This window comes from Eublepharis macularius, chromosome 1 (assembly GCF_028583425.1).
Source record: "Eublepharis macularius isolate TG4126 chromosome 1, MPM_Emac_v1.0, whole genome shotgun sequence".
Taxonomy (NCBI): domain Eukaryota; kingdom Metazoa; phylum Chordata; class Lepidosauria; order Squamata; family Eublepharidae; genus Eublepharis; species Eublepharis macularius.
Window position 1 is genome coordinate 72,444,976 of NC_072790.1, and position 23,912 is coordinate 72,468,887.

Consider the following 23,912-nt stretch of genomic DNA (forward strand, 5'->3'; position numbering starts at 1 on the left):
TCCATTGAGGAAGAAAAAATAACCATAAAAGGCAAACTATGAGTTGCCAGTAAGAGATATGGCCACTATTGCCCACAAGGCTGATTCTAATTGTGCTTAAAGACTTTGTTTTGTTTGGCATATCCCAAATAACTGTTATTGGCCCTCCTCCCTGGTTGCATTATCTATGTTTATATGCTTTGATTGAATTGGGTAAAGATTATATTATATGCATATGTAATATTTATATATATATTCTCAATCCTGTTTTGGGTTTTTGATGTTTGCCACCTTGGAGACCCTATGTTGAGTAGAAAGGCAGCATAAGTGTTTTAAATAAATAAAGATAGGAATGCTAGAGTCACACAAAAGTGGGTCTCTCACTTGTCCATGCATAGCGAGGACAAATGTAAACAACTCCCATGAATGCATAAAGTTATACACAGCACATGTACAGTTGGCATGTGGAACGGAAACCACACGTTTATTTAGGTGCTGCTCTCCCTGGTTTCATTTGTAAAAAGAATGCATACTGGCTCTTGCTTACAGATGTATGCCCTTACAGGTCGGATGTATGTGTTTTCATTGTAACATGTGAACAAGACTACTGGTAACAGTATTTAAAAGGATTCTTCTGGTGCTGTTTTAATTGCATTGGCAGATGATCCTGCGAGGGCAGCCGTGGCCCCTACCCCATGGTACAGCTTGCCTGAGGAGGTCAGGAGAGCCCTTGCTCTCCTGGCTTTCCGCAATGATGCAAAATCTAATTATTCAAAAAGGTTTTTTACTCAGATAGGAGGGCTGTATTGTAGGGAGGGGGTCTCAGATGCTTTACTAATGAGTTAGGGACCATAGACTTCACCACTATGATGGCTAACATTATCTGTTGCTTTAAATATGTACTCCTATATACTACCTGTGCTTCATGTTGTCTAATGTCAGTCCTAGAATTGATTATGCTCTGTTTCAGCATTTCTTCAACTCTGTATTGGATCCTTGATAATGCTATGTCTTTGTATGCCTTCATCCCTGCCACCCCATTCAGCTGCTGAAGATGGGGTCAGGGAGTTTCATGGCCCCAACAGCGGCACTGGCACTCAGCTGCACGTTGGGGAAGCCCCTGATGAGCAGCTGATTCAGGGGTTTAAATGCCGCTGTGCAGCGGCAGGGAAACGAGCATTTAAACTCCTTGACCCGAAGCTTTCCAAAGCATTTCGAATGCTTCGGGAAGCTTTGCTTCGGGACTTCTGAATCAGGGCCAGCATGCTGGCCTCGATTCGGAAATCCCGGAGCTTTTCAAATCGCGTCTGATTCAGGCATTTTACCCAAATCGGATTCCCGAAGCACACACCCCTATTAAGAATTGGTTCACATAAGAATTGGTTCATATGGTTAGCAGAAGGGAAATGAACCACTTCAGATGAAAGCAGAGATGGGGTGGGGAGGAGGGAATCATTGCAAGTGGAAAGATCATGCACTCAGAGAGAAGGCTAAGTTTTACAAACATGCAACATCCCCCCCCCTTCGCCCAGTTTATATTGTAAAGTGGCTACAAGCTACTTGTTTGTTTCTTTACTGCAAGAAACAAACAAATTTAATAACGAAGGAACTCTGTGCAGAGTCACTTGGTAAGAAGATAGCTTAGTGCTGGTGTGTAGCTTTGAAATAAGCAAGGCATGTTTTGTGCTCGCATGACAGTAGCTGCTAAAATTGCATAATTGATGGCTTGACGATGAAGGTTAATCAGAATGAAATCAATTTTATAGCCCATTATTTCATAATCTGCTCTGTGTACCAGGAATACTCATTATGGTTGTGAGTCCTAGATTTTATATGGTGTATAACAACAGTGTCCAATATATCGGCATTTGTAGACTTAAATGAAACTGGCTTCAATGAATTTGAAACTTTGGCAATCCACAGGAACATCTAGTGTCACAGACTCTAGGCTAGCAAAGCATCAGTGTGAAATTTTATGATGGTCTCATGCTGTGAGAATGGTCAGAGGCTTTTCCAGACCAAATTTCTATGCTGCCAGAGTGGGGTTGCCAACTTACCCACCTAGTGTGTGTTTAGTCTTTGAAAACACGTTTGGAACTCCACAGGAATGGGGAAAACTCTTTAAGGGGTGATTAGGAGAAATGGTAAGCTGGGACATTTATGTAGAGCTGAAGGTAACTAACAAGATCCAAGTCAGGATAACAACCTTGAGGCTAAAGAACTGAATTAAAACAGAAAAGTTATACATGATCAACAATTTTAATAGTTGAAACAAGTAAAATTAATAGTAGATTAATCACAGCAAGTATAAAGCAGCTTTAAAAATCACAGACAAATTTGACAATGAATAAAACAGCAGGTGGAACAATAAAAAATAGCTATAGGGGCATTTACAACATGGACATAAAATAAAATGGTCTTTGCAACCCCTCTGAAGCAAGTGATTAGGTCAAACCTGCAGAACATATATTCAGAAGTTGGATATCAGGGCCACGAAGGTCTAGTCCCATGTGCCAACCATTCTTATTGTAGGCCCTTGGAGCAGGTCACTATCAGTAGATCTCAAGACATTAGGTTCATATGTGGAGTGATCCTTCAGGTATCTTGGTAGTGAGCCACTTAGGCCTTTAAAGGTCATCACTGGCACTTGGAATGAGGCCTACCAACAGAATAGCCGGTAGCATAGCTGGAATACCTGTAAGTGTTCCTCAAAGAGGTAGTCCTGTTACAATAGCTGCATTTCAGAGTAACTGAAGTTTTCAGACATTTTTCAAAGGAATCCCTGAACAAACTGAGTTGCATTAATCTTATCTGAATGTTACCAGGACACGTGTTACTAAGGCCAGATTTATTTTCTCTAACAATGGCTGCAACTGGCCAGGCAGATCTAAGATGCTAAAAAGCACTTATGGCTTCCTCCATCTACAAAGCTAGGTATAGCTCCAGATCGCTATCCAGATACCTTCATGGGGAGTGTAACCCCATCCAGAACAGGCTGTACACCTAGTAAAAGATCAGTTTTAGTCCTGATCCAAAATATTTGTCTTGTCTGGATTAAGTTTCAGCTTATTTTTTTCACATTCCAGCCCTTCACTAATGACAAACTCTGATTAAGGGTTTCTACTGGCTCCCTAGAATCAGATGGAAAAGAAAGATAGAATTGGGAATTACTGCGCTCCAGATCTCTGCTTGATCTCTCTCAGAAGTTTGGTACAGAAGCTGAAAAGCATGGGAGTTTTAAGCATCCTGTTGACCAAGGGGCAAAGCAATAATCACCCAGTATTACCTTCTGAATCTTATCCATGAGTAAAACTGACTTTAGATTTTTAAAATACACAATTTGTAAATTGTTTGGAGGTTATTGTATGAAAATGCAGAATTTAAAATAAATAAAAATTAGTAATACATACCTGCTGATTAAAATGGCTTCTTAAAATACATAAGATAAGAGGGTATTCTGCTTCAATACTGCGGCTGTTTCCACATACGTTAGATAATGCACTTTCAATGCACTTTAGCAATCCTTTGGAAGTGGATTTTTTATTTCACACATGAAAGCCCAGTTCCAAATGATCACTAAAGAGCATTGAAAGTGCATTATCCTTTGTGTGTGGAAGCAGCCACTGTGCACTGCTATAACTGGGACTTGGAACTGTCCCCTCTCTAGAGCAGTATTTCTACTAACCTGAAGTTCTATTTGAGAGTCATTTGTGTTTACATGTATGCTATATTTCTGTATTCCTGGCACTTCCTCTGCTAAACAGAACTACATCAGAGACTTTCCAAATAGCATGTATTCCAGAACCGGAAGAACAGGAAACCCAAGAATGGCCTGGCCTTTACAGTGTTTGACTCGTGCTGTTAAGTTCTGACAAGTAAGCTCTACAAATTTCCCAGCACTTTCTGGAATAGAATGTCAGGTCTGTTCCCTTCTCATTTCACGTCATTTGAGGTAGTATCATGCCATTTATCCCACACATGTGATTTTATTAAATATTCACTGTGGTGATTTGTTCCTCAGGGAAGTGAAGGAAAACAGTCTAAAAGTTTTGTTTGGGATGAGTGCCTCTTATAGGTTCTGAACTTGCTATTTCCTGGAGGCTTTGTTGTAGAACTTCATCTCTGTTGGAAAGGAAATGGGAGTTTTAAACCTTCAGTACACTGGTGGGGGCAGGGGGGAAAATAACTGGCAGGATTTTTTTTCTTTTAAACTGCCAAACCCTTTCAAGTGGTTGTGAGAGGGGGATTAAAAGTGAATAATGTTAAAGGCAAATTGAAGTTGATGCTTGACTTGTCAGTCTCCGGAGTTTCCTGAGCAGACTGAATGAAATGTTTTCAGTTGAAGCCCAAAAAGACATTCCTAAAAGAATCTGCATGGATAACAGCAAGGATTTACAACCTTGTTTCCAGGCCCATTCCTGGCCTGCTAGTGATTGTTCAGTTCCTGAGGAATCTTGACAAAGGAAGAGAATGACCCGGTTTGTGGGACAGGCCTTTTACTGTGACTCCTTTTGAAGTCAACTGTGGAGTAAATGTTCAGCGGATAACGAAGGGTGTGTGTGTGTGTGTTTCACACACAAACTGGCTTCATTGTAAACACAATAAAAGTTTAAAGTTAAGTTTTGTCTGTGTGCATTGTGCACCAAAAGTATTTCTAATATTTGGGAGCAATTTTGTATTGAAATGTTCACTTCCCTCTTCAACATGGTTAAAAATGATTGTATGGTGATCAGCAATAATCTCAGTAAAATGAATTGGGTGCCCACATGCACATCTTTCTTTGGCTGGATTTTTAGAGCTTTTGAAAACGTTCGCTATGTTTGATCATAATGCTGTTCTGATCTATTTGCAACTGCAGGTGAGCCAGTTTTCTGCTTCTGTGTTTTATAATTGCAACAAAAGAGGGACAGGAGGGGTGATTTTAATCCAGTCCATTTGATTCATACCCAGGCATTTGGGACAGGTGAATTCTGAAGCATTTACCTTCACGGCTGCCACTGGGGGTTTCCTCTCAAGGTAAAGAGGGTAATCACAGATATTCCAGTACTACCACCTAAATTTTCAGCTGTGTCCTGTTGAGATCAGTTTCAAAGGTTTTCCCGCAGCTAAAATGGTTTTAGATAGGAGCTGCTGCTGCTTTCATTACTTAAGCAATTAGTTCTTTCAGGAAACTATACCCATTATAAAGGGTAACTTTACCTATAGTGAAAGGGGGACAATAATTTTTCTAATTAAAGCTTTTCCCCAGTTTGTTTTATCTGGCATCGATACAGACACGCAGAAACACGCACTGGAAATAAACAAATTCAGAGCGTACGCTTAGACAAAACGTGCAGGATCTGCCCGCCTCCCCCCTGCTCTTTCAGCAGCATCCCAAGGCAGAAAGCGTAAACAGCCTTCTCCCAGCTTTCTTTTCTCCACAGCTGAGAGTGTAGGATGTTTACACTGCCTGTCACTTAGAATTGTTCTGGATCAATTTGGAGCCAAGATCACAGCAACTGTAAGAAGAAGAAAAAATCACAGCATTAGGCAGAGATGAGGCAGATTTGCTTTAGAAAGCCAGTATTTTCTTTCTAGGTGGAAAGGGAAGAGATACAGTTTAGAGGAAATTCTCATACAAATCGCTTACTTCTCCAGAGAGATAACAAATGAAACATGCTTACATTTGATTGCTGTTGCCATACTTCAGCCCATTTCTAGTTGAAAGTATTTCCCAGGAGTGCCTGAAAATGAAAGAAAATTTACCGTTGTAAATGACACCATTATCCACATAATCTACACTCTCATTCTGATTTCTCTCTCTCTCAATACGCAATCCTAAACATAGTTACACCTTTTAAGTCTATTGGGCTTAGAAGGGGAAAGCTCTGCTTATGACGGCACCATCACTGTTCAGCTTGGCCAAAGAACAGAACCGGGGTGCTGTTACACGAAGTAAAGCAGGGAAAAGACATGAGGTCGGATCCAGCAGGACAGGCACAAGGACATTGGCCTGTGAAATGTGTCTTTCTTCGTTTCCCTCTCCTGCAGCACCCTGAAATTCAGGATTTGAGGAGTACTGGGAGCTGCCCTGGGAGGGGGGAGCTGAGAAATTCATGCTTTGCAAGTAGAAGTCCTAGCATTTGTGCCACTGGATTGAACCCCTAGGGTCACCACGACTTCAACACTTCTACCTCCAGAACAAGTTGTAGCTACATACTCGGAGGAAACCTTGGGGACTTTCCCCTTTTTCTCTGACACTAAGTAACCCAATAGGCATTTTGTGCTTGCACAGGTAAACAGAGCTCTGCTTGGATTGCATTGGTCATTTGTTTTAAAACTTGCTTCTTGCTTTATTCATACACAAAGGGATATGTTACAACAATTTAAGATCACATAAATATAAAACATTAATCTATAGTAATAAGACAGACCTGTAAAGACTGCCTTGAGATGCTCAGCCATCACAATAAAAGAACCCTAAGTTGGTACCCAAAAGCAACAGTCCCTTAGCCAATAATGGTTATAAGAGCTTACAGACAAAAAGGTCTTCTCAAAGAGAACCTTTTCAGCAGAGGATAAACTGGCTACAAGAAAGGGACAAGAACTTCCCATGGGAGGGCATTATATAGTCACATCACTGCCAGCAATAAGGTCACATCTCTTGCGGCCAACTATGATACTTCAGAAGCAACCAAAGAAGGACCTATAAAACTGACTCCAACCACCATACACACAGCATTATCTATTTAATTGGTAAAAGTTACTCCTAAATGTATATAATGTCTATAGTACAGCTAACGGCTGGAAAACAGATAGAACTTTTTAAATAATGCAGGTACTAATTGCTAGAGTGACCAATTCTAATTACTAGTCTACAAGCTATTACAAGGTAAATAGGAGCTATTGATGACTTTGTTACTCTAGTTTATAGTTGCTCGCTGGTTAGTTTTCCATGGGAGGGAATGGTATTTTCCTCTGCTGCTGGTTTGGAAAGATTTTTTCTCCCGTAGACTGTAGGGAACAGGAGAGGAAAAACTATTAAGTGCCTTTTAAGGCAAAGGTCAGGAAGAGGTCAGGAAGGTTCCCACACTACCATAATTTCAGAGAATGTGTAAAAATGGAGTTGTTCAAGGATGGCATTTTTGTTTGGGAATAAAGTTGTAGTTCTAATAGTCTGAACATTTTTACAGTCCTCACCCATGGTTCATTGGATATATTATCCTGGCTTTATTTCTTTGTTCTCTAAGCAGAAAAGTATTTTTAAAGGATAAAAACAGTAATGGAGTGCACCTCTCAACTTCAGATCTCTATTGGGTTGAAGTCAGACTTAATTGACAATTTAGTGGAAAGAGGCAGGCAAGATGTTCTTTTCTTCCACTGAGAGAATGGCAGTAACACGCACTGGGTCTCCAATATGGATCATTGCTCCCCCTACCCTAACCTGTGCAACATTTAGACTGCCAAAAACTTCAGAAAATCCTAACCATATTTCTGGGTCATATCTAGTTTGGTACACACATATATATGTACGTTCACTTTGTTAAACTAGACAGAGAGAATATTTAAAATTATTTTGTATCAAGCTCTTACTCATTTTTCATAATATCACTAGATACAAGGACAGATTAGCTTGTGCAACTTTAAAGAATGGAAGTTGCAAGTTGTTTTTTCCCTGTTCATACAATTCACAATCTGATGCAGAGAATTATCCAAGGAGAACTTAAAATAAGCTTCTTTTTTAAAAAAAATCTAAATTAAGTTCACCAAGACTAAATTTTCTTATTTTTGACAGAGGATACACAGTACAGTTTGCTACCTCAAGACAATGGCTTGATGCACAAGTGGAAACAAAACTTAGTGCAGTTCTGCTTGCGCAAGATTTGGTGCAACACCGAGCACCTTTATCTGTGTATAATGACAGATTAGTTTTCATCCATTCTGACAGGCTGTAAACTTTTGAAAATGGTAACTGGCATATTAGTAACTAGAGTACAATTTATTGGGTGAATCATCATCTTTGATGTGTTTTCAGGATAAATGCACATGCATGCGGTAAGGAACATTCCTAATTCCTTTTGCCGAGACAGCCTTGTTCAAGCGGATATCAATGCATACATCAGATCTCCCCATCTCCTTTATTGCCTTGGGAATCCTACGGCTTTTTAAATAACTAAAATAAATGATAATTTCTAGAAATTAGTTGCACAAGATATTGCATAAGCGGAGATACAATAAATCTCACTTAACACAAGCAGCTACCAGAACCTTTTTCTCATATTTCCACTTATGCAAGAACTCTAGCGCAATTCTGGATCTGATCTGGGGAGTCTGTAAACCAAAGGTAGCCAAGTCTGCATAATGGAACATATAAGAACCACTTAGAAGTATCCTTTAACATTTATGCTATTTATAGTCCGCCTTTCTCACTGAGACTCAAGATGGATTACTACAGTATAGTATGGGACACTGAATACACCATTCAGGGTAAGGATTGCAGAAATTTGAAATAAGCAGAAATCTGATACAGAGTTGAAAACAATGCTGTAAACAAAATATAACTAAGTTGACATGATACATTAAACATGGAACTATCCAGTAGGAGCATACTGACAGCAAGACAGTACACAGTAGTACAGTCCTCTATGTATTGTCGAAGGCTTTCACAGCCGGAGAACGATGGTTGTTGTGGGTTTTCCGGGCTGTATTGCCGTGGTCTTGGCATTGTAGTTCCTGACGTCTCGCCAGCAGCTGTGGCTGGCATCTTCAGAGGTGTAGCACCAAAAGACAGAGATCTCTCAGTGTCACAGTGTGGAAAAGATGACCTGCCAACATCTTTTCCACACTGTGACACTGAGAGATCTCTGTCTTTTGGTGCTACACCTCTGAAGATGCCAGCCACAGCTGCCGGCGAGACGTCAGGAACTACAATGCCAAGACCACGGCAATACAGCCTGGAAAACCCACAACAACCATAGTACAGTCCTCTGCTACTCAAAGTACCAGTCCACAAGCCCTCAGCGACCAGTCTGCAGTAAGTTCATGAACAAAAGAATCAATAGTATAATTTTTAAAATAACACCAGAATCCCATCAAGAATTATTATCAGTCAATTAAAAAAGGTAAAGGTAGTCCCCTGGGCAAGCACCGAGTCATTACTGACCCATAGAGGACGTAGCATCATGACGTTTTCTTGGCAGACTTTTTACGGGGTGGTTTGCCATTGCCTTCCCCAGTCATCTACACTTTACCCCCAGGAAACTGGGTACTCATTTTACCGACCTCGGAACGATGGAAGGTTGAGTCAACCTTGAGCCGGCTACCTGAACCTGGCTTCTGCCAGGATTGAACTCTGGTCATCATGAGCAGAGCTTGTACTGCAGTACTGCAGCTTACCACTCTGCACCACGGAGCTCTCTTATCAGTCAATAAACAATATTAAATAAGCTGCTTTCAGCTGCTCATAATATTGACAATTATGCCATATTACTATAGTATGTACCTATGTTCCTATCATATTAAACCCCAGAATGACCCCCTCAAAAAACTAAAGCATTTTCTACGCATGATCAGAAAACATTTTTCTTCCTGCCCAGTGCTGTAGGAGGGAAGGGTCTATGTCTGGTAGGAGGTAAAGGGTTAAGGATCTTTGGCAGAAAGTGGAATAAAGGCTTAAGGGTCTTTGGGAGGTAAAAAGAGTAACAGCCAAGGATGCTGGGGTAGGGACAAGCAACAGCAGAAGGGTGGCTGGGACAACTATGGAAACAATTGTCTCCACAGATCCAGAGGAGTTAGCCATGTTAGTCTGTAGTAGCAAAATCAAAAAGAGTCCAGTAGCACTTTTAAGACTAACCAACTTTATTGTAGCATAAGCTTTCGAGAATCACAGTTCTCTTCGTCAGATGCATGGAGGGCAAGAAGAATTGTCTCCACAATCTGCAACATTTTATTGTGGGACCCTATTTGTATGAATTGACACATTTGTGATTTCGGACCCCATCCAAACCTACTGTTCTGAGAATATACTAATAATATTATAAATTAGGGTTTTTGTTAACATCTTTATTCATTGGGGTTTAAAGTAACAAAAACAGTATTTTCTTGGATCATAAATAAATAATAGTCATTTTATTTCTCTTTCAGCCATTTGATCACAGCTGTTAGGCATCAGAGAAGTTAGCCATGTTAGTCTGTAGTTAGCCATGTTAGTCTGTAGTAGCACCTTTAAGACAAATCAACTTTACTGTAGCATAAGCTTTTGAGAAACAGTTTTCTTCATCAGAGAGATGAATCTGATGAAGAGAACTGTGTTTCTCAAAAGCTTATGCTACAGTAAAGTTGGTTAGTCTTAAAGGTGCAACTGGACCCTTTACTATTTAGCTGTTAGGCAGCAGCTTAAACCTTCTACTGCATATTCAGGGGATTTGGAGAGTGAAATATAGATCTGGGCGTCATCTGCATATTGACGACATCCAATTCCATAGATATGGGTGATTTCTCCTAAAGGCTTTACATAGAGGTTGAATAACATGGGGGATAAGATTACGTCCTGTGGAACCCCACAAAATAGTTCCCACACTGAAGATAACTGGTATCCAACTGCAATCCTTTAAGACCATTCTGTCTCCAAACGCCTCAGTAGAATGCCATGATCTACTGTATCAAAGGCTGCAGATAGGTCTAGGAGGAGCAACAATGAAGAATGGCCTTTGTCTACATTCAAATTGAGGTCATGCACTAAAGCCACCAGAGCTACCTTTGTCCCATAGCTCAGCCTGGAGCCAGACTGAAAAGGGTCCAGAGCACTAGAGTTGATCCACTACTGCTCCCTCAATCACCCGCCTAGAAAGAACAGATTAGAGACTGGCTGATAATCATTTTTATCTAGTGATGGCTTTTTAGGTAGTGGGTGGCTCTTGAGAGTGGCCAAGGGAAATGCCTTGAGTTAGTGACTGATCTATGATAGATATCAAGGGCTCATTTATGTGGGCCTTACATGATTTTAGCAGCCAAGATGGGCAAAGATCCAGTACACAAGAGGTGGCTTTTACAGATTCCATGATCAAGATCCACACCAGTAACTGGGTTAAAATAGTCCATAAACAGATCAGACAGTATTAAACAATGGCATTTCTTCTGCCTCTCCTAAATTACAGCTGGCTTCCAGATGAGAGAATAAAGGTTCAGTTTTAGATGTCAGAATGTGTTGAGATACCTTTAACAGTTGGGATGAGCGTGAACCAGCTGATGAAATGGTTGGAGAGAAATAATGTATCTTGGTCGCAGTCATTGCTACTTCACAGATCTTCTAGTTCACTCTGTAGTATACTCTGATTTAGTGCGAGTTTTCCACAAGGGTCTTTCTAGATACCTTCCAGACCTCTTTAAGTCACCCAGATCTGCAGTAAACCACAGAGCAAGCTTCTGTGTAAAAGGCAGGAGAGGTCAACAAGGAGCAATCTTGTCAATGGCTTCAAGAACTTCATGCTCCAAGCTCCCACCTGCTAAACTACTGGGAATTCTAAATTCGGCACAGAGTTTTGGAATCCAGAAGGATCCATAAGCCTCCATGGGTGGATCATTTTAACATCCCCTCCTCTTTTGCAGGGTGTTGGGACAATATGCACCCTTGCCTTCGGTAGATACTGGTCAGTCTACTGTTCAGGCTGAATCTCCAATCCCCCCAAAAGACGTATGTACAAAAGATTAAGTCCAAGGTGTGGCCTCTTTCATATATTAGTCCTGTCGCTACTTGAGAGAGGACCAGGGAAGCAAAAGAGGCTATAAAATCCTGGACTGGCCCTGACTATGAGCATTCTGCATGGATGTGTAAGTCACCAATGCCTGCAACTCTTCAGCAGGTTCTTAACATGCCGTCCCTCCTCTAAATAATAAAAGCCAAGGGACTAATTTTCCATGCTAACCTCAGATAGCCCCTCCAACTTCCACTGCAGCTACCTAGTTTGGCAGAGAGGCTGAATCAGTGACAGCTGGATCCGTGTCTGCTGGTCCTATGCCAATCCTTACAGCTTTTGAGGGGCACTAGCCCTTCACAGTACTGCAACTTAATAGTTATATAGTGTAATGAGAAGACAGTTGGAGGTTTTATTCTCTATTGAACATTCCTGCTTGAAGGTACAATATGTACCACTTTGCTTAATTAGCCGTTCCACACATATTATTCAAGGGAGAAAGAAGGGCGCTGCAGGTGTCTAAGAAATTCACTACTCTGTCCAACAGAGATACATAGCTGTGGGTTTGAATGAAAAATTGTACAGGATGTCAAATGCATAACAGCCCCTCAGATCTTCCATTGGTCATAACAGATAAGTAGGTAGATTAGATTTTATGGTACAGCAACATTTAGGCCCATGATATGCCAGACTCTAAATACTGCTGCAAGCCGCTGTTTCCATTTACTTTTAATAGGTGAGAGTTCTGACAAGCATCACCACAGAACTTGATAACTTTTAAAAAGGTAGTCGAATCTTTGCTTTGATTCTTAAAGTTTCCATCAATGTATCTGACATATCCCACTGCACCTGGGAACTGGTCTTACAATTCTCTCCACACTATTTCTCCTAATTTGAAGAACTATATTATTAAACAGTAACATAAAATGATACTTTTGAGGTACTACGAAACCTTCCCTCAAAGTAGGAGGAAGGTTTGGTGGATATGTTTTGTACCAAACTCAAAGGCCAATATCTCAAATGAAGGAAGGAATCTTCAATTCAGGCTGATCAGCAGCCCTGAGGGACTTTTTTTTTGTGTAGCATGAGGACTGGCTACATTCCAGACACCATCCACTAAGGATGTGTCATTTAATAAAGCACCATTTTAAAAACTGTTTAAACAAGTTTATAACCTAGCCCACCCACACATTAATTCTGCTACCAAGTTCTGTTAAGACATTTTTCATGTTACCGTGCTCTGGTGTCTGTCTGGTGTACAGATGATTAATAGTTAAGCCATGGCTGGAAAATACATGTTCACTAGACACAGATGATCCTGGAATGCCAAGGTAACCCTTTGCTAGTATTCCAAACCCTGGAAGACATTTAAACATTTACAGCAATATAAACAGTAAATGAATCCCTATTATTTAAATATTTGTTTTACATCCGTGCTATGGACATTTTGTCATTGAACTACTGAATCACTAGTGTGAAGTAATTCCAGCTCCATATGGTGGCACCTATGAGGGTTAACAAAACACATGATAGACAAAGACAATCCTGACTTGTGGGCAAAAGGATTCAGAGTACTGATCTTTGGATTTCCTTCTCACCTATAGGCTGCAAGCAACAATAAATCAACCAATTACCCCAACTCCACAAAACCATATATTCTGTAAACTTAACTGCAGATATATTTATGGGTTTTAAAATTAAACGTCAAAGTTATCCCTTATCTCTTTAAAGCATATCTTTAAAGATCTCTTTAAAATATCTTGTTTTGTTAAGAAACTGAGGTTTCTAATCTCTGTTCTATTAGTCAATCTAAAGAGAACTGTGTGGAAAGGATGAATAACAGGCACGACTGGGAAAGAAAAATACCAGCTTCTGAGTTACAATTACCCAATGAATTAATGACCTCTAAAACTTCCTATCATTGACAGCCCTGCTCAGATCTTGCAAACTGAAGGCTGTGGCTTCCTTTATTAAATCAATCCATAACATGTTCGATCATCATTTCTTATTGCCTTCAACTTTTCCTAGCATTATTGTCTATTCCAGTGAGTCTGGTCTTCTCCTGATGCAACCAAAGAACAATAACCCCAGTTTAGTCCCTTTAGCATCTAAGGAGAGTTCAGGCTTGGTTTGATTTAAACCCAGTAAACAAATGGCAAAATGTGTTCAAGCCACCTTCCATTTCTCCTACCTCTATAAAGTATGAATTCAGGCTAGATCTTACCTCTTCCCTAGGTACCTCTTCCCACATGCACATGCACTGTCTCTTCTGCTTCGAGTATATTTAAAAAACAGTAAGCAGCAATCACATTCCATCTTTTCGTTTGCACCATTTCCCAATGAAGTGGGCAAGCAGCATGTGGCTTCTCCAACTCATTAAACACAAAACTATGTTGAGGCAGAAGTCCAAGTCCTTCTCTCCCCCAACCTTCCCCTGCCGGCAGAGAATATAGCTTTTTCTGGATATGTGCACCCTTCAGTAAGTTCAAATTCATCAACCCATTTCCTCCTCTGGAAGGGAGTCACCCAGCCAGTTGTCTGAGCAAACAATTAGGAAGCCAACCGCCCATTTGCTGTTTACAGAGACAGGAATCTCACACATGACAGCTTCAAAGTCCCTACACAAGGAGCACTACAAATTTGTACCATTATATGCAATACAGATTCATTTAATGCAATCCATGTACTGTCACAGTATGTTTTAAACCAAAGTATAAGTTCATTAGCACTCTTTATACTTTTATAAAGCTATGCAATATTAAATACAACATTATGTTTCATTCATAAAAATATTCAGCCTTTGTATCTGCTCTTCATACCAATATATTTAATTCTCAACATAGCCATATCTGTGGATACTCAAATCCAGTGACTGAAGCTATGAGCAGACAAAAGATCTTTCTACAAACTTGAAAAGGCCTCAGGTTTGCAGAAAAATCTGAAATCTAATCTCCTCCCCCACACGCAGGGGGCTTAAAACACCCTAAAATAATAGAAGCAGCACCTGTGGCTTTAAGAAATGAATTCCTGTAGTGGTCATTGCTAAGCATCCACAACAGTACTGCCAGCCTTCAAGCCTTGGTTTCTATTAGTATAAGCCAGGGATCTTTCCATAGCTGTTTTAGCCTTTGAAGGAGGATTCATGGGGCCAGGCCCACCAGCAACCACTAGGTGACCTGCTGCCAAATGACTTGCATGACATACCCAAGTTCAGCTACTGACTATTATTCAACAGAAGCTACCCCATGAAAGCTAGTGTTGTATAGTAGCTAGAGTTTCAGACTAGGATCAGGGAAATACAGGTATGAATCCCCACTCTGCCACTGAAGCTCACTTGGTGACTTTGGGCAAGTTACACATTATCACAAATCTCACAATTCTGTTGTGAGAATTAAGATGGAGTAGAAGAGAATTATGCGAGCTGGATCCTCATTGTAGAGAAAGGTGGAGCATAGATGAAATAAAAAATATAGCTGAAGATGGAAGGCAGATGAAAGGTTCATTGGTGGGTAGTAAGGAGAGAAGGAAGCAGGAAAAGGGGATATAGGGCTATAGAGTGTTTCAGGAAAGGGAAAGAGAAAACAGTGGGGGGAAAGGAAAAATGAATCCACTGAAAGTTCTTGTGAGTCCTCCGCTCATAACTTCATATTCGTATCTTCTAACAAGGAGGCCATTTCCACATCTATGGAATCACTACCAGAAGAATTCAGATTTTCCCCCTCTTTAGAATCTTGTAGGTCTGCATATCTGCTACCATGAAAATCAGGAATCCCAGGAAGATCATGCCTGTGAGAAGAAAATACTGGGTAAAAAAAATCTCTAACTATCCATATAAGATCATTTTTTTTAAAAAAAAAATTACTGTTTTGGCAAGCCAAGTGCTAGTTCTCTTCCTGTAAAATTGAATAGGGTTGTGCAAGTAAAAAAAATATATTGTTTTGACTGCACATTGGGAAGTCAGAAAGGGCATGCTTATCATTAAATATTTGGAGTATTGATATTGTATAAGAAAGGCATTCTTGAAATACCAATATAATACTGGTTTTGAACTGGCGTTTTAAGGCTGTAGTCAGGTGGCTAAGGCAGAACAAGTGGAAGCTGAACCCAAACAAGACAGAGGAAATACTGGAAAGGAAGGCTGATGTCTTGGAGGAAATGTACCCCTTTGTCCTGGAGAGAGTGAAGTTGCCTTTTATACAACAGATTTAAAGCTCTGGGGTGGTCATGGACCCAATCTAACTGTTTGGAAAGCAGGCTGGCACACCTGGGGTGTAAATATTTTAGTACACTGGTAGTGTACTAAAGCGGGGGTTTGTGGATCAGTGCCACTCCATGAGCCCTCAGCTGCTGGTCCGTGGTAAGTTCAGGAAAGAGAGAAACAATAGACGAAGTTTAAAATTGCACCAGAATTCAACCAAGAATAATTATCAGAAAATCAAGATGACAATATTAAATATATTTTCAGCTGCACATAATGCTGATAATCAGGCCATACTGCTATAGTACTACATATATATGTGTATGTGCGTACGCGCGTGTATCACATTAACCCCTCCCCACCTTAAAACAGAAAGCCAAAACTAAAGCTTTTGTGCTCATATGCAGAAAGTGCTCCTTTTCCTTCCTGTGCTGGGCAGCAGTAAGACGAGCCAGCCCGGGGGTGCCCAGAGCAACAATTCAGCTGGCTGAGCCACCCTAGACCCAAGCAGTGCGGCAGTGAGGTGAACCACCCCAGGGCCAACGAGTTCCTCAGCAAGGCAAGCCTCCTCAGGGTTGTCCAGCACTGCAGTGAAGCCCAGGCAGTAGAACCCACGATAGGACCACTCCTGGAAAAGGTAAGGAATGGGAGGAAGTGTTTTAAAAAGAAGGGGTGGGTGAAGAGTAAGGGTCTTTTGCAGGAAGGAGGTAAAGGGTCTTTGGGAGGTAACAAAATTAACAGCAAAGGGTCCAAAATGAGTGCCATTCACTGAAAACCTTGTGCTTTTTGCTTTTCTATCTTTTTTCTTCAGCAGACCAAGAGCTACTTCTGAAGTAGCTTCTATTGCTTGTTGCCACCATTGCCGCATATAGGTGCACTTTTCTCAGGATCTCCCATACTTGGAGCTGCAGAAGTGTAACCCAATGGGACTTGAATTTTTTCCCTTTCTTGGTCTGAGGAGCATTGTCGCATTAATCTTTAAATTTTGATCTTCAATGTTCTGAGAAATTCAATGGAGGATTGCTAGAGCAAATCCACTGGATTAAAAATGGAATGACTCTTAAACAGACCAAACTAAAGCAATCTACTCCTCTGCTACACCTCTGAAGATGCCAGTCACAGCTGCTGGCGAAACGTCAGGAACTACAATGCCAAGACCACGGCAATACAGCCCGGAAAACCCACAACAACCACCACTCCTCAATGTTTAGCTTGATCTCTGACTAGTGTACATTCTAGTGTCCTTTGCAAAATGCATTCAAGTGATCCATTGCGAAAAGGATCCTTTATGAAAAGCACTCTCATAAGCTAGTTAGATCAAATCAGCAGGAAATGGAAGAGAAAGTGAAAGTGTGGGAAATTAAGTATGTTGCAAAGCATACCATTCACTCAATGAAAGAGTACTGATTTCTGGATAGAATAAAATTCTCAGGCGAACGTGTGTACAGCTTAGCTCACTCACACGAGCTTCGTTTAAGGTATTCTACAGTTTGAGATGTTCAAAGAACAAAAGGTAAAGTGTAACAAAACTCTCCTCTTCCCCACTCCACCTCTTCTCATATGGCAAGCAGCCAAGTATTAATTGAGCGGAAGGTTAAGAAAATACTTCTATGACAAACTAAATACTGAGGAAAAGTGTGATGAGGATCTAGGGCCTTGATCTTTTGCCTGACTGAATAATCTGCTAGCAGGGCTGGTGCACATGATCACTCCAGTTGAGCCAATCAACTCACCCAGCCCCTGAACAAAACCAATACATAAAATTGGCATTTTTGAGGGGAAAAGGCCAAGCTTAATTCCTCTCAAATGGTAAACGACGACAGAACAGAGAAATCTTTTAATACATCACTGGGATGGTGGTAATGAGAAGCTCAAGCCACTGAAAGGTTCAGTAAGGATGAATCAGTCTACACACAGAAGATTCACATCTTTGCCCCAGCTATAGGTCAACAAGAACTAATTCAACAGTACAGCCACCATATAGATTGAATTTTATCATCTTTGATTCTGACAAAGATTAAAGTTCAAGCTTACACATTATTTACATAATGTAAGTGTGTCTAGAACTAGTTTTTGGATCACAAAAATAAACGTTTTATGATGGGGAAGGAGGTATAGACAGGTTTCCTGTTCTGCTCCTCACAACTTATATTGAAGATACCCTGAGTCACATATTAAACAGGGGCCAGGTTCCATAGCACAAATTCTATAATGGGAACAACAATTTATAGAAGCAATTATGTACCATGCTACAATGAGTTTCTCCTTTTATAACTGGGTTTAATTGGTGAATCTGGAATTGCTTTTTAATATTTTTTCTGTCAGTGGCTGAGAAAAAGGTTAGATTATACATATGCAGTTCAGCCATGTTTTACCGTATATTAACTGCTACCTTTAAATACCTTTTTCTGTAACTGTCTGTTATCTTATGCAGTTACAAAGCATTTTCCAGGATGTGATACATCTCACAACCTTAAGATGCAACTCACAGTATGGGCCACTTGGGTATGTATATACACGGCATTGCTGATACACTCTGCAAATAATAGGAAACTGTTAAGCACAGCAGTTTCAAAAAGCAATAAGCATACTTATCTTTGGGGGAAAATAAGTGACTCTGCTCATTTAAGATCTATTATTGCATCAGACACTGAACTACATAATCCCATTAACAGCTGCTGAATCTTAAGGGCACTAGAAGCAAAGATACTCTACAGATTCAGCTAGAATGCCTACTTATTTTACAGCTGGGGGAGGGGCTGTGTACACAATATTATCCTGCAATTCAAAGTATTTGAGTTCACTGAGCCATCTGTTTTAGGGGGAAAAGTCCCTCTTCAAACCCTCTTGAATTTTGTACAAAAATCAAGGCAATACAACTTTCCTAAGTGTTGTAAATTGCACATCAAGTTTCCATACAATGAATTCACTCACAAGACTTACTAAAATGTTTTAATTTTGCCTAATCACTTAGTAAATTGTTTGGGAATTTAAATTAAGTCACAGATGCTTGGTTCTTCACAGCCTGGTTACCCACAGTTGAATTCTCTGAAAGATAGTTAAAAATAGTTTCCCCAAATTGTGTGAATTCAGATAGCAAACAAACACCTATACAATGGGCAAGTCTTGGAAGTACTAAAATATATAAGGGTTTACGGAAAATTGGTGTGGCCCCAGAAAACTATGGACAAAATACAGCACCTACCTTTTAAAATGAGATAGGAAGCTGGATTCTAACAAATCATGCCAAATCAGTTTCATTTTTCAATAAATATTGATATTTAACTTTTAGCAAGGTTTTCCCAATATGCCCTTTTAGAAAGTAGCCTTAGAGAAGTCACTGTTATTCTGAATGATCTTTTCTTGATTACATTTCAATTTAAGTAATTAAATGTAAATTACATCCTGAATTCCCCTTTGACCCTGTTTGCAACTTTTTGCTTCTTTTTTCATAATTTCCTAATTTCATATACATAACATGTATATGTGTAGGGTGGACCCACCAAGTGCATCTGAAGTGGGTTCAGGTTCATCAAAGTTTGTTAGCGTAAAAATGGGGGATTCTGCATGATCAATTTTGATCGGACTTTCTGAGCAGTCATGCCGCGGTGGAGTCCTACGAATCCACTTCTCCCTGATTCCACATTAGGCTTTTGTTTCGCATATTTCATCGGCTCAAAGTCCATCATGCGGAATTTTTGACAGGATAAAAATCAATTCCTCATCGCTTTTTCCGGGGGAAGTGTCGAATGATGCACATCTTCATTCCCCCCCCCCTGCTACACATAAACCTCGCATCAAACCAACACATTAGAAAAAAAATTCTCACAAAAAAAAAGTTGCTACACATAAACGTTGCATCAAATAAACATATTGGATAGGCCAGAGCACTTCCCGCCGATATTGTGGAAGAGTATTGGCTATTGACATTTGGAGGGAAAATTGTTACCAATGACTCCGCGTCTATCTTTCCCGCTTTCTTCGTGAGCAGTGTGGTTTAGTGATAGGTGTTGTGTTGAGGACGGTCTCTTTCTCCCTCCATTAAATGCCTAGACCACTAGTTGAACGCTGAAGTCCCTCCATCACACTTTCACTCTACCTCAGAAGCTGTCAGCTGTCAGTGAGCAACAAGTAACAAATCTGGCGTGTTGTAAAATGGACCCGTTATTGGTCAGCTGTTGTCATGTGACACAGGATATGTTTCTGCATAGATTTGTAGAAACGTTGCAACGTTTTTTTACATTTTTTTTTAAAAGAGGGGAAGGGAAAGGGTAGTGGGTGTAGCTTAGAAAACATGATCGGCCAATCAAATTAAGTTGATTCGAAGGGCGAGAGAAAAGGGCAAGGGTGGGGAGAACATCGGATAAAGAATTCTGCATGATTAAAATCCCTAATCTGCTGTGCATGGACAAATAAGTCAGGGGAAAGCAGAATGGAAAAAAACGGACAAAACGTGCAGTGACTTCGAATCTGCTGCTAGGATTGCCTGCCCACGTGTGGAAACACAAGAAAAAATCAAGGTCATTTAGAAGCTGAAGCAGGGAAAACCATTTGTGCGGAATCACCCAATGTTAGTCTTTAAAGTAGACTCCAGCTTATTTTTATTGCAAAACGGTTATGCAACTTGTAAGACAATGCAGTGCAAAAGATATTCTCAAATGGACTCTCATCAGTTTAAGAGAAACTTAACCAGGTTCTGCAGGAGTCCAGACTAGCCTAATGCTGAGGGATTGGAAAATACAACCCACTTTTCAACTTCTAACAGTAAAAAACTGGGAAGGAGTGCAAACACTCAAGATAGATGTTAAATGTGAGTTGAGGGAAACCCCAACCCAGCTTGTGTTTAATGTGTAGGGTTGCCAGGTCACCTTACCCTCCCAGCAGGGGGGACGGGGACCTGGCACTTTTATGATCTTCATGCATACGCACTCTCCCAGTGGGATATGATGACATTACTTCCACAAGTGATGTGTCCGCGCCAGGCAGCAGGCATGTTCCTGTCCTTCACAGGGGCCAGTTTGGGCCCGACACCAGGTGCAATGACATCACTTAAGGAAGTGACATCGTCACAGCTGGCCTCCTGGGCCCATTTTTTTGTGCCCAAGGCCTGTTCCCTGGGACTTCCTCCCCCAACCCCCTGCAACCAGGTGAATGATGGTAGGGGCAGAGGCTGGAATAGGGGATTACTCACCCCCACCGGGGGACCTTGCAGCTCTATAAAATGTGTAACCTGATATTCACCTTCTAAAAAAATGGAGGATGGGTGCAAATTGTCTCCCAAGTGCACAGAAGCAAGAAAAGCATCATTACCTTCCTACCACCTGCGTGCTTTCACTAGCTGAAAAGGGTTTGGGAGGGGAAGTGCTGTTTGACCTACTGCCGGTCCCGTGTGTCTGCCCAGGAGACGCATGGAACCAGCAGTAAGACAAAGACCCCTCCCCCAGCCCTTTTCTGCTAGTAAAAGAGTACAAGTGGAAGGAAGGTAATGATGATGTTCCTCCTGCCTCCGCATGTGCTCAGGAGCTAATCTACATACAAACACTTTGAAGGGTGAGCATTGAGTCACATGTTAACACATGCTGAATTGGGTTTTCCCCCAACGCACATTCAATATATCATCTCATCATATCCTATACTGATTGTCCAAAGTTCTGAAGTGGAACACTGGACTAGCAACACACTGAAACATAAGTGCTGACATATTGGGAAAGTCTATAAGTATTGCAAGTTTAAGGTCCATTGGCATTTCAGTGACTAACCACATTTTCAGAGTGTAAGCTTTTGAGAGTCAGAGCTCCCTTCTTCAGAAGGTGTTAAGGGAGCTCTGGCTCTTGAAATCTTACACCCTGAAAATCTTCATGGTCTCTAAGGTGCCACTGAGTTAAATCCTACTGTTCTATTGCAGACCAACATGGCTACCTCCTCAAGCTATCTTTGTAAGTATAGAACACCTTGCCTTAATGTTAAGAGCAGGCATTCATAAAAGAACATGAAGATGATAACACCATGCTGCATTTTGGCACTTGAAAATATACTGCTTCTATATGCGGAGGTTTCATTTTGTCACTGTAGTTAATAGCCATTTAAGAGATCCTCTATGAAACTGTTAAATCCTTTAAAAAATAATCTAAGCTATTAGCTATTACTTCCACTTACAGTGGCACATTCCATGTTAAAAAGGAGTTTTGTGAAGTACTTTTATCTGTTCTGAAACCACTATCAGTCATACCAATTATAGTTTAAGTATCTTTCATCTGTCTATCTGTTCAATCAATTTCTAAATCAATGAGACCAATTGTCTCTCCTTATTTTGGTTGTTCTTTTCTCTCTTATTTCCAGCTCAGCTATATTGTTCTTGAGATAAGCCAATGAGAATTGTCATGGGGTTGGATCAGTATTAAGGACGGAGCATCTTCTCAGCTTTTCACCAACCTTAGCAATTTTTTCTGACCTCAGGAAAGTTTTTATCTGGTGTTGTGGGACTCATGTGGAATACAAACCACATGGGTCAGGAGGCAAAATTACTTCCTTCTTGCTTCTCTACCAGTGGACCTGCAATAGTGGTCAATGTCACCTCCTCTCCCTGGAATACTACTCCACACAGATCCTGCAACCCCAGGAATAAAACTTTCAGATCAGAAAGAAATGTGGGTGGGGGAGGGAGACTAGACACTAGAGGTCGGCACAAACCGGGGGAAAAACCGTGTGGTTCATGGTTCGTCCCATTTCATGAACCATGAACTTGTTCCAGTTTGTGGTTCGTGCAGTTTAAATACCCCTTTCCATGCTGCTGTGAAATGGCACGGAAAGGGGCATTTCACTCCCCACCAGCTTGGATCAGCTGCTTGTTGGGGATCTCCCCAACAAGCAGCTGATCTGGGGGTTTAAATGCCTCTTTCTGTGCTGCTTTGCAGTGGCAGGGGAAGGAGCATTCCCCCCATCGGCTTGGATCAGCTGCTTGTCGGGGATCTCCCAGCTGCTTGTCAGGAATCTCAGCCACTGACAGATTGCACAAGGCAACCCATTGCATTTCCTATAATCCAGATTCTGTTCTTAAGTATGGGATATAAAATAGAGTAATCATGGTAAACCAGTTTTAGGGTTACCTGCTTACTATAAACTACACACCAAAGCCAAGGGAGACTAGTTAAAGTTAGTATTGCACATGACCCTGACCAGACTCTAAAGAATTTATGCAATTAACTCTGTATGTACTTTCAAGGAAATTTGTTTCCAAAACAGCAGTCACCCCTGCCACATGAAAATCTTTTCTGGAGGCTAAGAGTCACTCCAGAAGCATAGTGCAATGTGACATTGGGGCATTTAGTTAATTTTATCATAAAAAGTGGCATTCAAGGTTCAAATTACAAAATGCTCTCAAATTGTTTTAAAAAAATCTTTTTGGAAAGGATCAACTAGAAGAACAAAAAAGCAAACCAATGATAAAAACATAAATATCTCATCAGCCAATGATTGTTTCGAGTGTTCCTTCTAGGAGTTTTGTTTTTATAGTGTGTTTTAATGGTTAAGTTTCTCTTTGCCATGATTCCATACTGTAAAACAAGAATACAAATTGCTCTCTGCAACTTTTGAAATGACAAAAGGAATTGATTACAAGACTGTACAGTGCTTTGCATTCTTTAAAGTATTTGTGTTAATTTATATTAATACAGAATGTATGATACTTCACTGAACACAATCCAGACGGGGCACAAATGAGAAAGATGAGCCCCAACTATGTGAGAGAAGTCATGGCAGCCAGAAAACAGAAGGCAGACTCTCAAAGGAGTTTTAACCACCCACTCACTGCTCTAAGAATGGCCAAACTATTTGTGATTCAACTAACAGAAACTGCTCTTCTTTTTGTTCTCAGAAAAGGAGAGTGGAAAAGCTGGCTATCATCATAAATATACACCCAAAATATTCAAACACTTGCCTTATAAAGGAACTTAGAGACTGCATCACTATGAAAGCCAGAGGGGAGAATGAGAAGGTGTATCACCTATTCCATATTAAGCTCATTTATAGCAGTGTTCTAGAGGGGTTAGTCACAACATACCCGG

General features: G+C 40.6%; 1 long non-coding RNA gene across 1 annotated transcript in view; it reads right to left on the reverse strand.

The window, feature by feature from the left end:
- Window positions 1-1,979: 1,979 nt before the first annotated feature.
- LOC129329649 (uncharacterized) overlaps window positions 1,980-23,912 on the reverse strand; it is a 42,037-nt gene continuing 20,104 nt past the window's right edge. Inside the window, exons 2-3 of the long non-coding RNA XR_008597004.1 lie at window positions 5,643-5,702; window positions 1,980-5,477 (exon numbers count right to left, since the gene is read on the reverse strand). This is a non-coding gene — a long non-coding RNA (uncharacterized LOC129329649). The remainder of the gene's footprint in view (window positions 5,478-5,642; window positions 5,703-23,912) is intronic.